The 12333-nt window shown below is 39.2% G+C and overlaps 1 pseudogene; it reads right to left on the reverse strand.

Moving 5' to 3' along the window:
- Positions 1–156: 156 nt before the first annotated feature.
- LOC128099612 (immunoglobulin kappa variable 1-8-like) lies at positions 157–689 on the reverse strand (annotated as a pseudogene).
- Positions 690–12333: the final 11644 nt, after the last annotated feature.

Genomic DNA, 12333 nt, shown 5'->3' on the forward strand with positions numbered 1-12333 from the left:
GAGGACTGGTTAGTCTTTTCTACCAAATTAAAAAAAAAAAACTCATCATGAGCTATGTTAAAAATACTGTAACATCTGAGAAACAGTTTCAGTGGCTGCCTCACCAGAGGGAACATCTGGGGCAGCCAGGCCACATACTTCTGCTTCCTTGGGGGTTTATGTTATGACTTGTATCACTGTGGGAGGATAATCATAATACTGTTGACAGTAATAAGTTGCCATATCTTCAGACTTCAGGCTGCTGATCTTGAGAGAAAACTGTGTGCCATATCCACTGCCACTGAACCTTGATGGGACCCCATCTGCCAAGCTGTTTGCACTATAGATCAGGAGCTGAGGACGTTCCCCTGGTTTCTGCTGATACCATGCTAAACCACTGCCAATGTGCTGACTTGCCTAGCATGTCATGGTGACACTTTCTCCCAGAGACACAGACAGGGAAGCTGGAGACTGGATCATCTGGATGTCACATCTGGCACCTGAGATTGGAAAATTGAGAATAAATTTGCATAGAGTTAATTCTATTATAAAAGGCTTTCACAGAGACAGAGAAGTACTGACCAGACTCAGCTGAATAAATTTCCAATGCTATTAGTAATTTTATTTATTATTTATAAATATAGAAATTAAAATTCCTTACCTATAAGCCAGAGCAGCTGCACCACCAGGAGCTGTGTGGGGACCCTCATGTCTGTGCTGTGACTGTGTGAGGCTGACCCCAGCACAGGAGTGACCTGACTATAAAGAAGGGGAGCAGCCATGTCCTGGGCACATGCAAATAAGCACCGGCTGAGCAGAGCCAAGTCAGTTACTTATTACAGGCCTGTGTTCCTCTTGTTGTCTCAGATCAGAAAGGCAGTACAGGGTTTTGTAGGGAATATGCTCCTCTTTTGACAACAAAGAACAACAAACACTCTAAGAGTTGCACTTTATTTTGATATCTGTCATATTCAATGTAGAATTTCCTTGATATGATTACCACCGTGACAGGGACTGTCAGATATGGTACATTTCTAGAAAGTACATAAATCTTTACAGGGTCTTTTCATAGGTAGCTATAGATGTTATTGAGACCAGGCAGCTACTTCTTTTTTTCTATTTATTTGTGAGATTTTATTTTAATTAAGATATTTCTCCCTTCCTTTCCTCCCTTTAAATACTCTCAATACCCCTCTTCATGCTCCTTCAAATTCATGGCCTAGTTTTTCTTTACTTTGTTATTATATGCATATCTATACTTGTGTATACATGAATATTCTTAAATATAAACTGTTAAGTCTATATAATGAAACTTTTTTGTTTTGTTTTTTTGGGTTTTTTTTTTTTACTTACGAATTTTTTTATTCATTTACATACCAACCACAGATTCCGTTCTCATCTCACCCCTCCTCCAGCTCCCCCCAGGCCTCTCCTTCCCTCCCAATCCCCCCATCCCCTCCTCTAAAAGGGCTTACCCTTTGGGGATTCAGCAAAGCCTGGTACATTCAGTGGAGGCAGGACCAAGCCCATATCCCCTGCATTAAGGCTGAACAAGGTGTCCCACCATAGTTAGTTTTGGTGATATAGTGTGTATCCCCAACAAACCTTGCCTGAGGATCAGAAGACAGAGCCAGCCATTAGATTAGACATAGAAGCCAGACAGTGGTGGCACACACCCTTAATCCTATCACTTCAGAGGCAGAGCTCTCTCTGGATCTCTGTGAGTTCAAACTTGTATGTATGTTTTCAGGGCTAATCATTGGGTCACATGTGGAAACCCGTTTTCAGGTTCCTGGTGGCTTTTTACAGAGCAGGTCCCCATAGAGAGGATGATTAGGACCATGGGCCTGAGTGCAGGTGTCTGAGATGATCTGCACTTGGCTGTGCTGTGGGGGAGGTCTTTTACTCCACCGATTGGTGTCTCTGTAAATACCCATGGGGCAGAGACTGTCAGGGCCCGTTGGAATAGGTTCCAGGCCCTCTCGAGGCTATCCTTTATTTTTTATCTGTTTATCTCCACAATCTAAGTCCTTCTGTCTAATATTTCCTGCTGCTCCCACTCAAGAAAACTCAGAGGAACTATGGAATTGGCGGGTAAACGCCCCGCAGCCACAGGCAATCAATTGGTGTGTTGTGTCTTGGGAAGGAGCACCTCTCCTGCTCCCAGGTTTACTCAGTTGTCTATAATCCTTTATGGAGAATCAAAATTACAATTAAGGTTTTAAATATTAGGTTTTTTGTGTATATGATCATTTTGTTTCATGTACAACACCCTTATGTCTGTTTCCCACAGAAATCAAAAGAGGGAGACATACCTCCTGGAACTGGAATGGTTTCAAGCACGATATGGATATTGGGAATTAAGCCTCATTCCTCTACAAGAACAAAAAGTGCTCTTAACTGCTGAGCCATCTTTCCAACCAGCCCCTGAAATTTTAATTTTAGGTGGCCTATGGTGCTTTTGCAAAAATACAATCACATTTATTATTTTCCCCCTTCCATTAAATGATTTTAAAACTCAGCCGATCCACATACTGATTTTCACCTACTTTGCTGCATCTCATATAAGCACGGCACAGAACACTCATGCATACAGTGATTATATGGAGTGTGTTTTTTCTCTACATACCAGTAGAACTGAATTTATTGTTATTCACATTCCATGTCAAGAAAGGTGGTGGAATTCAGTCTTTGTGTGTGTGTGTTGTACCTTCCCCATACCTGAGGGAAATCAATAGTGAAGTCAATCTTATAATGCACAATTTCTAATGAACCAAATCTGGGACAGATTCTTCCGACAAATGATCAGCAGAATTAGTAAGAATTATTCATGGGCCATCACACTTACATATGTTCAGAAACAGAAACATAAGCAGTCCAATTCTTGCTATTAAGAAATAACAAAATATTATGCAGGAGGTAGCTTAATCATAGACTTCTTGCCTACTATGTAAAAAGAACCCTGGAGTACAGTCCCAGCATTGCATGAACTGGGCATGGTGGTGAATTCTTGTAGTCCCAGATCTTGAAAGTTAGAAGCAGGGATTCCTGAATCTGTGAAGTCTCTTTTCTTTGGGTGTGACCTCATATGTCATCCCTCTCATGAAGGCTTTCTCTGATATTCTTACAGTTCTTTTAAGCTAACTGGTTAACGAATTTCCTCTCCAATTTTTGTTTTTATGTCTTTTTTAAAATAAATTGTCTTCTTTTTAAAAATATATAATTTATTATTATTTTTACATGCATTGGTGTTTTGCCTATGTGTTTTTCTGGGGGTGTGTATCAGAAGGCCTGGACTTGGAGTTACAGACATGTGTGGGCTGCATTTTTGTGTTGGGAATTGAACTTGGGATCTCTGGAAAAACAGTCATTGCTTTTAACCATTGAGGCATTGCCTCCTGAATGCTGGGATTAAAGCCTTGTGACACTAAGCCCTCCTTTCTAGTTTATCAAGAAGGCAACTTACTCCCTTTAAGACTGTTAATTTTTAAAGATTTCATAATTTTGACTTTATGGGTGCCTGCATGCATGCATGTGTACCAAGTGTTGGTCAAATGTCTTTGTAGGCAAGAAGAGGGTGTTGGCATACCAGGAACTGGAATTACAGAATGTTCTGAGGCACGATGTGAGTGCTATCAACCAACATGTATCCTCTGCAAGATGAGGAAGTACTCTCAACCATTAAGTCATCACTCTAGTTCCTCTTTACATTGATGTAAACAAATTGCTTACTTTTTAATCATTTACACACAATGTCATGGATACTGGTCTTGAGACCATTTCTCCTAATAAATCTCATTTCTGAAGGGTTGTTTTTGCTAGATTCTTTGTCAAATCAACAGTCATGTCATCTTTTCTATTCTACTTACCAACTGTGAGTCAAATAGCAAGACAGAAAGTGTATTAGACATTAAAGAAGTTATTGGTTGAATACAGGAAACTGGTATCAAAATAATAATCTTTAAAAGCTTTTTGAAATGTGGTGGCTTGAATCTGAAATGTCTCATAAGGTTTAGAGTTTGAAACCTGCAGAGGTAGATATCATTTCCTACAGTTAGATTGTCTTACTAAATGTTCTTACTGTGTGTCAGAAATCAGGCTAAGCATTTGAATGCATTGTATTATTTAGGTGTCACAGACATGCAGTAGATTCCATTTTCATCTTCATTTTACATGAACAAATTGATCATAAATGAGGCCTCAATTTTCTTCATCATGAAGTGCTGTGGAATAATGCTTTTGTACACTGGTTTAATAAAATGCTGATTGGCCAGTAGTCGGGCAGGAAATATAGGTGGGATAAGCAGACAAGGAGAATTCTGGGAAGAGGAAGGCTGAATCAGGAGACACCAGCACATTGTCCAGGGAACACCATGTAATGGCACACAGACAAAGCTATGAAACCTATAGATTAACAGAAATGGGCTGAGTTTAAGTGTAAGAGCTAGTCAGTAGTTAGCCTGAGCTAATGGCCAAACAATTTTAATTAATATAAGCTATTGTGTGTTTACTTGGGTCTGAGCATCTGTGGACCAGGCAGGATACAGGAAAACTTCAGCTACAATGAAGTATTCAAGTCTGCAGCGATAACAGATTATGATGTTCCTTTATGGTGTAAGAATTTTAGCTTATTAACCAAAGTTGGAAATACTGTATTTTATTTATCACCTTTAAAATTCTGCCATAGTCTATATAAAGTCCTTATTTCTTTATTTAAAAAAACAAGTGTGAATGCATTTTAATAACTCCATTTATTTAAAGAAGAAATTGAGAATAAACAGAAATTTGTGAAGAACAGAAGATAGCTGTTAGCAGGGATGAAGGAGTTATCAAAATAAATACCCAAGACGTTGAATTTTTTAAATGATAATTGGGAGTTTGGTAACATATATTTTAGAATAATAGTCATCATATATGCTAAGGTAAAGTAAATTTGGTAGTTTAAGTTTTCAGTTCCCTTCAGAAAAATCAATTAAAAAGCAGTTAAATGATCATCCTGGGAAAGGGAAATAGATGAGATCTTCTGGGCAAACTGAGGACGGGGCTGGGGGCTCCAGTGGGGATGGGGATGTGTAGAGGGGAGGAGATGGGGGTAGGGACATGAGGGATTAGGGTGGCCGAGTTGGGGGAAGGATAGAGAGGAACAGCAACAAAAGAGTTATCTTGTTAGAGGGGGTCATTGTGGGGTTAGGGAGAAGCCTGGTGGAGGAAAACTCCCAGGAATCCACAAGAATGACCCCAGCTAAGACTCCTAGCAATAGTGGAGAGGGTGCCTGAGCTGGCCTTCTCCTGTAATCAGATTGGTGACTACCTTAATTGTCATCATAGAGCCTTCATCCAGTAACTGATGGAAACAGATGCAGAGATCCACAAGCAAGAACTTATCAGACCTCCAAGAGTCCAGTCGAAGAAAGGGAGGAGGGACTATATAAGCAAGGAGCTTCAAGATCATGACAGGAAAACCCACAGAGACAACTGACCCAAGCTCTTGGGAGCTTATAGACTTTAGACCTACAGCTAGGGAGCCTGCATTGGACTGACCTAGGCCCTCTGCATATGGGTGACAGTTGTGTAGTTTAGTTTGTTTGTGGGATCCCTAGCAATGGGACCAGGACCTGTCCCTGGAGCACAAGCTGGCTTTTTGGAACCTATTCTCAAGGGTTTGGTCCTGCCTCAACTTGATATGCCATGCTTTGTTGACTCCCATGGGAGGCCTTACCCTTTCTGAGGAGTGGATGGGGGAGGTAGCAAGGAGGTGGGAGGAGGGAACGGGAGGAGAGGAGGGAGGGGGAACTGTGGTTGGTATGTAAAATAAATTTTAAAAAATTAATAAAAAATAAAATAAGAAAAAAATCAGTTATAGCAGTTATGATGTTGACACTAAGTAATAAATTCCTGAATTTAGTGAAAGAAAACACCTTACAGTTTTGAAGGATTTTTTTATTTCTTTGTTTTGTTGTGTTTTGTTTTTATACCACAGAATAAATATGCAGCAATGATGTTTGAGAAAGAAGAGAGTGTTTGAATTAGATACTTTAAAATATAAGCACGTTCTGCATCTTAGCCTACTTTGCTGACCATCTAGGGAAAGCACTGGCTTGTAAGATGACATTGGCATCCATTATGCTGTGGATCTTCTTATCTCCAGCTCTAACTGGGCTGGCAAGTTGCAACTCACCTTACATTTCACTTTGGGCTCTGTTATGAGTTGATTCATGGCTGGAGTAAGTCTTTCTGAGAATGTATAAATATTAAAGTATTCAGTCTTCCATTCCGACTGCATTATTACAACCAACTGGGGAGTTTAGTAGAATTCAGATGACTGAGGCTTGCCCCCAGAGAGTCGTACTTAAGTATGCCGGAGTGGGGCCAGCAATAACTACTTCATTTCAGTCTTGATTAACCTTTGTCTAGTTACTGAGAAGTTCAGTGTCTTGTTTCTTTCTAGTTTGGGAGGGGAACCGTGTTGTCATTCTTTTCTCCTTTGTTCTCATAAAACCAGTGACATAAAGATTAAAGTCACTGAGAAAGAGAGATTTTCAACAAATACAGTCCTGCTCATCGCTTTTCAAGTGAGCAATTAATAATTCATAACAATTAACTGAGTTATGTGTTTCTCTTTCAATATGTTTCTAAACATGAATAGGTTAAATGATAATTGCCATCAAATTTTATGTTCTATTTCATGTTCCCAATAAAAGTATATCTTCGGTAGCTCACTTTGTATTTTCTTTTGATCTATTCATAACCAAATGCAATATACTATATTAAAATACTTATTATTAACCTATCAAATGTTAAACACTCTTAAATTATATGGATGGAAGAAAACAAATAGGCTACTTGTTTAAGTTTTCATGATTTTTCTTATTTTAATATGGTTTGGATTTGTAAAACACATTCTGATAAAAGCTGAAGTGATAAAAATATACAAAACAACAACAGTGACAGCTTAAAAAAACATGTTAGGCTTAAAAGTCTGTCTACTTGAGGTTAAAATACCTACTTGTCGTCTACTTCTCAAACTTTAATATCACCCACTTATCTTTTTTAGTCTTTCTTTTTTTGCATTTTTATGGTTAAGGCTGAGATTCTGAGCTTCTAAATATTTCCCCAGCAGTGTTCATGCTACTGGTTGAAGGATTATACTTTTATTTTTTCATTATTTATTGTGCATGTGTGTGCACACCTGAGTATATGTATATGCACTTGAGTATATGTATATGTATATATGTATATGTATATATGTATATGTATATGGAGGGACATAGGGAAGCCAGAATATGTCACCAAGTCCCTTGAAACTATAGTTATAGGTGGTTGTAAGCAGCTGGATCAGGGGGCTAGGAATCAAGCCTGTGTCCTCTGTAAGATCAGTCAGTGCTCTTGCATTGATTCATCTTTCCAGCCCAAGAATCATATGAAATACCAATGTGGGATTGACTCAAGTAAGAAAGTTATGTAGCTTCACTGAGACTCTTGTCATCAGCCTATAAAATGAGGTTGACTACTAATAGTGTTTTACATACCTTACACAAGACTATAAATGTCTGACATAGAAAGCAATGAAAAAACATTGGTCATCATCAGTGTTATTGCATACTAATAAGGAGAATTAATGTATGACTTAAAAACAATGGCTAAAATGAGCTCTGTAAGGTTCCAGTTCAGATGAACTTTTAAGCACGTATGTCAAAGCTGTCTATGATCAGAAAGCCACCTAGAATGACTGTAGGAACAGAGGTTGGAGAGGACTAGGGTGAACAGTGACAGGACAATTCTTCTCATGAATGCATGGCAGCTCTGGTGGCACACATGGTATCAGGCCAGTCAACATTCCAGCATGGATGGAATGGAGGCACATGAGTCTCCACTCCTAGATGAGGTTCAGTTGACAGTTGATGGCTGCTGGTAAAGAGAGAGTCAGTTTTCTCTTGGGATGTGGTCTCTGGTAGGTTGACTATGTTCCAGTGGATGACCCCCAACAACCATGTATATATGAAAAGCACTAATTGAACAATCATCTATCATATTATTTAAAAAAAGAAGATACGGAGTTGGGATGGGTACATTGGGGATCTGGGAAGAGTTTGAGAAGATAAATATGACTAAAATGTGTATGTATGTATGTATGTATATATGTATGTGTGTGTATCTATCTATCTATCTATATATATGAAGTTCTCAAAGAATGAATTCACAGTATATTAAACATTTTCAAAGTTTTATATAATTAAATAGAATCTTATTTTATATAGATACATAGCTGAGCATCCTTTAGAAATCTTTTAATTTTTATTTTAGTTAGAAAGTACATAAGTGTAATATTTTAAGAAATACTTCCATGTGGTCCAGAAGAGCTGAGTCAGCAGTAGTGTGGAGCATAGAGTGACAGTGGCCTCAATCACTAGGTTACTTTGGGACAGATACTCCACAAAACTTTGTGGTTTTGAACAAACCCAATGTGGACAATAGACTGGTCCATGTTATCCATTTCATGATAACACAGATACATGAACTAAGTTCATAAAGTTAACAGTACTATTTTAAAATATTTAATTGTAATTCTTAAAAATAATTACATCAACATTTCACCATTTTTTTTGGGGGGGGGTTTCGAGACAGGGTTTCTCTGTGTAGCTTTGCGCCTTTCCTGGAACTCACTTGGTAGCCCAGGCTGGCCTCGAACTCACAGAGATCCGCCTGGCTCTGCCTCCCGAGTGCTGGGATTAAAAGCGTGCGCCACCACCGCCTGGCAACATTTCACCATTTTGTGGTGTTTCATGCCTCATTATTTTTTTGAAGTAAGTGCACAGTACAGTGTTCACCCTACAATGCTGTAGAATAGGGGAAGTCTTAAAATATAACATAGAAATTATTCATAATTTGCTATGAAAATATAAGTGATCTTTTGGCCATCTGAATGACACCTACTGCTATAATTCAACAAAGGCTAACTAAATATTTACCATACTTCTTAAAAACAGAAAATGTGCAAAAGAGGGGATGAAAATCATCTGTGCATTTGAATATGGGTGAGTCGTGACATCGTTCCTGTGGGCAATATGAAAGATCTTTGGTTTAATAGGCTCAGTCACACTCAAAAAGGAATCTAAGCAGGAGTATGGGTTCACAGCACTGACATGCACTGAATTAAGGGTAATTACTGGCAATATTAAAGGTGATGGTAAAAAAAATCCCATATCCTTTACATGTTGTGAATGTATTTTTCCTGTGCCATTGGAATTGGAGCCTTATATTATTAGTGTAATTCTATTAGTGGTCCTTTCTGCTGATATTCCAGGTGATGGACTCTTCCTGCAGTATACAGCAGAATAATTCTTGCCTCTGACATGAGCAGTACTGATTATATTATGGCCACCCTGACTTCTCTTTCATTAGTTGCTGATTGTACTAAATTGATGCTAAATTGGCTTGGCTGGCTCTTAAGGCCTTTAAACAGTTGGTATCGACCATGTCTGTGATCTCATCCTGGAAATTAAATGGTCAAAGCTTTCATGTTTCTGGGAATCCTAACATTTTTTTTCCTTAAGGTCAATAAGGGCTTTGTAAATATGAACCTGTTAGATCACCTCCCTCCCCCGTGATAGCCATGTCAATATTTTAATGAAAAGTCTTTCTTTTTATGGTATCTCCCAACTCTTGCTTCACATTCTCTCCATTTTATTTGCTAGCACATCTGTTTCTTTGCAATTGTTGTGTTGAGTTTGAAATAAATCAAGCTGTGGTTGTAAGGCCAAGTCCAATCTGCCTTCTTTTTTACTGATTAAGCAAAAAAAAGTTTTTATACTTTTTAAATACTTGAAACAAAATTGAGAGAAATAGTATTTTTGACATGTGTAATTCATATAAGAGTCAAATTCCAGTGCAATGAATACCGTTTATTTGGGGCATCATCACCTTCCAAATGTGAGTGTTGTTGAGATGTATGTTGACACCAGGGTTAGTGGTTGTGACAGAGATGTATGACCCATAGAGTTTACCATGGGGATTATTTAGGTCTTTAGAGCAAAATTTTGCTGATCCATGGAAGAACTCATCAAAAGTGCTCTCTCAATCTGTGAAGTAAAAATGACAAAACCTTATAAAAAGCCAAAATAAACATAACCACCAACAGTTATTAGTAGCTGCTGTGCTGCTTAAGTGTTTCTGCTGGAAAAAGACCCCTTTAATTCTCAGCTTTGCCATCTACAAACTGAGGAAAACACTTATCTCCCTTGTAGAAGGGGATAATGTATAAGTGCTCCCTATACACAGAAATGGCTTTATACAATTTTATTATCTTAAAATAATCATTGTTCTTATCAGAAATTGATGTGTGTACACACAGTGCAGACCCGTTGTGAGATTTCATGATCATGCAATTTCAGACCTAGAAGGTGCTTTGACGCCTTTGTGAGAGTGTCATGGGTGGCCCTGAGAGAGGTGAGGGGCATAAGGGCATATTCTGTGGAGAAGTAGCAACAGTTACACCCAGAAACAAGAGTCTTGACTCCAGTGTTTGGCATACAAGCAGGATGACTTCAGTTCAAATCTCCTGAGCCCACTTAGACCAGGCTGTCATCGAACAGGTCTCCAATCTCAGTACTCCCACCCACTCCTACTGCAATGTGAGAGGCTGAGACAGGAAACCCTTCAGAAGCTCTCTAGGTAGCTAGGCTGGCCTCTATGGCCATAAACAAGGAAAACCTGTCTAAAATAAGGCTGAAGGCAAGGACTGGCACCTAAGGTGGCCCTTGGATCTCTGAACACATGCAACTCATGAGTGTGTGTGCTCTCCCCGCCTCTCTCTCCCTCCCTCTCCCGCTTTGTTCCCCTACTCCCTCCATGCCACACACACCACATCACACAGCTTTTTAAAAAGCCCCTGACTTCAGGTGTAAGCCTCATTTCCATGAATTGTATTGACTCTTGCAATATGAGTAGCAAGAACCCCTCTACCACCTATGGTCTCTAACAAACTTCAGTTCTGCACTTATGAGTGCTGAGGACTGACTCTACTTCAATGGCGATTTTCTTCTTCAGGTTTCAAGTTGGGTGACCATGTTGCTGTTGGGCTTATTTTTTTCACACGCCTTTGACCTTATCTTTTAATATACAACCTTATAGGATTTTGGTACTTTCTGTTTCTCTCATCATTCATACACACACACACACACACACACACACACACACACACACTCAAACATGCATTCACTAGTGTGTAAAAAAATGGACAAAGGTGAAACCCTGTATTTGTTCTACCTAAAGTAAAGGCAGTGCTACACTTTTCATTTTCACTTGGCCTTCTGATCACCTATCAGACAGGACCTAGCTGTTGTATTTCTTTCCAAGCAACTGAGCCTGCACTTGATGAGGAGTATTGGCAGCTCACAGAGCTTTATTGTTAAACTTGGATAGTTTGGTGGTATAGAATGCTTATGTTTGGGCATCCTTTGCATTATTAATATTCTCTTCCAACAAAGATGAAAACCAACATGATTTTCCAAATCAGTAGGCTAAGGTCTGCCCTGTAGATGAGAACTGAAGATGCTTTTTGATTTGAGAACAAGGTAGCAGAGGTACTGGCTAGTCGGGCTGTTTTGCAATACTGAAAATGCTTGAAATTGCTCTCTATCTGTATTTGTCACATGTGGAGCTTTCATAATTCAAGAATTGCAGCTTTTGAATCCATTTAGTATAGAATCCTATACTGAGTACATTCTGAACCACTTACTCCCACTAAGCTGGCCATGTCAGTATTTGCCTCTTATGGCTCCTCTGAATGGAGCCATTAGTATGTGGAGGGATCCAACACTTTCCCCAGCATAATTCTGGACACCGTAGCCCCATCACTCAGGGGGTCTCTGATATGGTAGAGGTAGGTGGGCTTTGTCTAACAACTCCAAATCAAAAGGAAGTATCAGGGAAACAAGAACCACAACTAGAAAGCAACGGCTCTTAGCAGGACTGCTGAATCAGGAGAAATTTCCCAACTGGGGGCAGCCCTGAACTTTCTCTTCTAGCTGATAAAATGAGCCTTGGTCCCTGGGAGGATGATCCAGCATATTTGTAATGCTTAGACATTGCCACTTTCTATCTCTGTTTTCCTAACATTTTCTCTTTTCAGTGACCTCTGAGAGGCTCTGAATGGCTGTTTAAAGAGCACTGTTTTCCACCCAGAGAAGTTGGACAGCAGGAGTACCAAGAGTTCCCTCAGAGTATTTTCCGTTCATCATTCTTATGTATGTGGGGCTCAGCTAGGGAAAGGATGCTGGTGTTCAAGTTAGTGGGAAGGAAATTAAAAGTTTAGATACAATGAGCCATACACTTTATTGGCAAAATGAAACTTTT

The sequence above is a fragment of the Peromyscus californicus genome, unplaced genomic scaffold (genome assembly GCF_007827085.1).
Source record: "Peromyscus californicus insignis strain IS unplaced genomic scaffold, ASM782708v3 Scaffold_6__1_contigs__length_162567912, whole genome shotgun sequence".
In the NCBI taxonomy this organism is placed as follows: Eukaryota; Metazoa; Chordata; class Mammalia; order Rodentia; family Cricetidae; genus Peromyscus; species Peromyscus californicus.